Source organism: Asparagus officinalis, chromosome 9 (genome assembly GCF_001876935.1).
Source record: "Asparagus officinalis chromosome 9, Aspof.V1, whole genome shotgun sequence".
Classification (NCBI taxonomy): domain Eukaryota; kingdom Viridiplantae; phylum Streptophyta; class Magnoliopsida; order Asparagales; family Asparagaceae; genus Asparagus; species Asparagus officinalis.
This window is the reverse complement of record NC_033802.1, coordinates 24,331,082-24,336,032: the sequence shown is the minus strand read 5'-3', so window position 1 is coordinate 24,336,032 and position 4,951 is coordinate 24,331,082.

The following is a 4,951-nucleotide window of genomic DNA, read 5'->3' as shown; positions in this document are numbered from 1 at the left end:
TTTATAATATCGAGAGGAGAGCTTATGATCACAGTAAGTGAGATCGCAAACATATATATATATATATATATATATATATATATATATATAACATATCACAACAAGTATTCACACAAATACTTTTCTACCAAAATAAGATAGTCATAAAAAATTTATAATTTTCAAACATACGTGTATAACGTCCTCACTCTTTCTAGGAATTTCTAGCGGACTCTATACGTGAATCCTAAAAAACTCTATTCTAGCTTCACTACTCAACACAAGATGATTCTAAGGATACTAGAACTAGAGCTTTGATACCAATTGTGATGCCCCTATTTTCACACATGGTTGCAGCCCAAGATGAACCTAAAGATGTTAAACCTACCATGTACCCACACTATGCAATAACAAGTTTTACTAATCATAGCAATATCTTCTAGTGGAATCAAAATAAAATGCGGGTACAAAATAGGCAAAAGAAAGGATATAACCACAATAGACATGATATACAAAGAAGTATCTCATAAATAAATCATGTCTTAATGAACAACCTGGAATATATCTGATATCCAAAATGAATAAATACGTCTCGATAAGAAACAACTAAAAATTGTACTAAGGCACACTGCATTTACACTATGAAATAAACTCTAAGGTCTAAACAAAATATAAAACTACGGTGGAGCCTCTAATAAATCTCATGTGATGATGACTATGCAAGAACTCCGTTATCCTGCGACTCTTCGGTACTCCAAATTACCTAAAAGAATATTTAAAAAAGAGCAACAATAAGAGCGTCAGAGCACTATAATAAGATCACCTCCATCCGTCCCTAGGGGAAGGACTGCTTGATGTAGTGGAGACTCTATCTATTAAGCATAGTCTACTTAGATCATTTACCCCCGTATCTAATAGAATTAATATTTAGACACCTACAATACGAGACATAGTATGTCAAGGGAAATAATCCAAACAAGTAAACCCTCATGTATATACCATATGTTCCGAATTATAAACATCTAAACATTAATACCGAACTAAAAATAAACAATCTAAATAAAATCAATAATTAGAAATCCATAATACGAGACTGGTACGTCAAGCGAAATAATCCAAATAAGAAAACCCTCATGTATATACCATAAGTCTTAATTATGAATCTCTAATTATTGATCCTAACTAAGAAAATAAAGAAAAGCAGTAAAAAAAGTAAATACATCAACATATCGTATTCATAATATCTTCCACTATCACTGGCAAGATAGAATGAATACCGGCATAAATCCCATGTACTTTTAAATGTAAAGTACTCTGGGTCATATATTTCAGCAGTGAGTCAAAAACATAACTGGCATCTGCCAACGACTCGGGCTATCATTTAACTATCTCATTGCAACTTCGTGCAAGATTTTGATAGTTACAATTATCATGTGCAACGGACTACCCTGTAGGTATCCTAATCAGTGTACACGGCTCATTAGTCTCAACGCCATCTTAGTGCATAACATGAGTGCAGAACGGTCTATCATATAGGTATCCTAGAAGTACGTCTCACAAGCTTCATCGCACCCTCGTGCGGACAGACTGCTAGATAAAGCATCCAAACCTGACTCAATGACCTGTATAAATGGAATATCGATGCACTACCCTTATAGTACTGAACTGAGCTCATCAACGATATCCAGAAGGTGTGTGTATAATATGTACTAAACTCTTTCTCAAAGTAATCGGGTCAAAACCCATCATAATTCTGTTCAGCATACCTATGTGTGTACTACTATACTATTCATGAATTTACGTATAAAGAAGTGTGGCTCGAAACCCACAAACATATCTCAAATAGATGCAAAACAAAAATTTAGGCAACAGCCTTAGTAGTCGACTACACTGAGTCCATCTAGACTCTGTAATAACATATATCAGTATCAGTAGTCAACTATTACGAATATTAGTTGACTACTCTGCAAACACACAGTTTATGTTATACTCAACTGAGCACGAGTAGCCAACTACTAAGCTTAGTAGTCGACTACTCTTGTCAAGACACGCATTCTTTCGTTCACAAACATTGCTTATGTCAATTGTACATATCATGACGTTAAAATGAGATTTTATACTTGGCATCTACAATAGGAATTATCTAAATCAACAAATTAAATTATTATGTCTTCCAAATTAGGGTTTAACATCCTAATTAAATAATTTCTTCAATTATCTCATATGTAAACAAAGTGATTATCAACACATGATAAAAACTACTCATGAATAGAGGTAAAATTCATTTAAACATGTTCACATGATAAAAACTACTCATGAATAGAGGTAAAATTCATTTAAACATGTTTATCTTACTTATGTATCACAAACCTAAGGTTTAAGCATGATTAATTAATATGAAAACTCAAATAAACCTTCACGTAATATATTAATTATTTCAAATCAGCATATCTGTAGTTTTCTGCAGAACATATCATTAGTAAATTAAACATATCTTTCTCTATACAAACTATTTTTAAGAATAGTTTTCTATTTTGAAAATTAGATCTACATAGATATCATTTACCATTAGTTTGGTTCAATTTGGAGTTTATATTATATCTAAAATTTCCAGTTAAAAGTTACACATGTGCAGCAGTTTTTAGCAGAACATGTCATGAGTAAATTGAGTATATCTTTCTCTATAAAAACTCTTTCTTAGAATGGTTTTCCGTTTTATAAAATAGGTTCACATAGATTTCATTTGACATTTGTTTTGTTTAGTTTGGAGTTTATATATTATCTCAAATTTTTAGTTAAATGTTATACATGTGTAGAAGTTTTCTACAATCTATGATGAAAACAAAAACTAAACCTCCTTATAATTCAAATAGACAACAAATTAGGGTTAACACACGAGTTAAACATAATTATCAAGTTAAAAAAATGAAAATTTAATCACCCCTAATGATCATGATCACGTTACTATCATAAACAATTAGGAAAAGCTAATGATCTAGCATTGGGTTAAGATTTATCATCAAAAATCTCATTTTTTCATATTAGGTTAAGCCTTAAGCATTAAAAACATTTATTAAACACCTTTATAATTATTAAACACTATGGTAATAGATTTGGATGCAGATGATCTTACCTTATAATGTGTGCAAGCCTCTAAAACTGATGTGAAACGACTCCTCGCCGCCAAACGTTGTAGATCTCGCCTTTTCCTCGCTTCTCGCCTCACAAGACGCTCCCAAAATCTTAACTTTAGTGCTAGGATTTAAGAGAGAGGAAGAGGGGATGCTAGGGTTTGAAACTCTGATGAAAAGATGATAATTTTCATAAAAACACATGTATATATATATATATATATATATATGTATATATATATATATGCAAACCTGAAATAAACCTGTTTGACCCGAACCAGGAAACCTAGTCTGACTAGGAAAATAACCTTAGGTATTTTGGCTGTAACTTTCTCATCCGACCTCGAAATGAGGTCATTTAAGATTTTTTTGAAAAACGTTGAAGAGACCTACATCGTTGGTCTTTTGAGCTTTTCTAGATTCAAACTACATCTGTGTGTAAAATATATAAACTCTTAACTGGTTATTTTTCTAGATTTCTCTTCGTGCATGTTTTGTGCATTTGTACTCATATATTCAAAAATATACATTTAATTGATCTATAATCAATTACTAGCACATCAAAATATGTTATATTTTTACCATATACGGCAAAACAACAAAGAAACAACTCAGCTAGCAGCTGTGTTTTGCCCACAAGGGGCGAAACACCATGTGTTTCTCACCCACACCAAGTGTGTCTTGCTCATGGGAAATTGTAGTTCTCTTTGCTAACTTTCGAATACATCTTAAATCACCTCATTCCGAGATCGGACGAGAGGGTTAGAGCCAAAATACCCGAGACAGTCTAGACTGTTTCGCACCTGCGATACACCAATGATGAGTCACACATTTTGGCCATGATACAATTTGATTCTGAAGAAGCTCAAAAGAAAAACATTTTAGGTCTCTTCTTCGTCTTTCCAATACATCTTAAATCACCTCTTTTCGAGGTTAGATGAGAGAATTAAAGTCAAAATACCCGAGACTATCCAAGTTGTTTCACCCTAATGGGCGAAACACACATCGTGTTTTGCCCCATGGGCGAAACACACATCGTGTTTCACCCCCAGGAGTGAAATACATATTGTGTTTTGCCCCATGGGCAAAAAACACATGGTTTTTCACCCCTGGTAAGGCTGTTTTGCTCTTTCAGCCTCCCGATGACGTGTTTCTCGATAGATTTGCAGATTTCATTCATTCTAGAGCCTCTCCAACTGACTTGAGGCTATCCTTAAATGTTGGGAGAGTGGTTATTAACTAAAGATACACTCTTATCCACAAACACAGTGTCTAAAGCCTTTTAAATACCCCCTTCATCATTTGTGAAGGGAGTGATTGGTAATTGACGACGTGTTGATCTAGAATTTGGAGCTAGAGGTGAAGCCCTTACATTTTGAACAGCAAAGGAGCATTAATTTCAGAGAGGAGGAGAAGTTCTTGCTGAATTCTTTAGCATAAAGTGGAGGAGTTCGGTAAATCTACAGCCTTTTGGCACCCTTGCATCAGTTCCTTAAGATCAGACTTTGTTTTGATCTTGAGAAGAGTACTTAACTCACCTTGTTAACATATTTACTTTAGTTCTTTTTTCCTTTGTGAAGCGAGATCAACCGGATCTGATACTCAGTGGTCCATGGATCAAAGAATCCCCGGTATAGTCAAAGATCCCACACAAGCAGCAATTAATAAACGATCCTACGTGTGTTTCTAGGAGATCCCCCTGTTTGTTTTTATTGTATAAGAAAGTCTTATAAAAAGACTAACTTTCTTTTTTTGAATGTATAAAATGATAAACGTCTAATGGATTCAACAATAAAAAAGATTTCCCCCGCAAACACACTAGTGACCATAGTGGGAGCGAA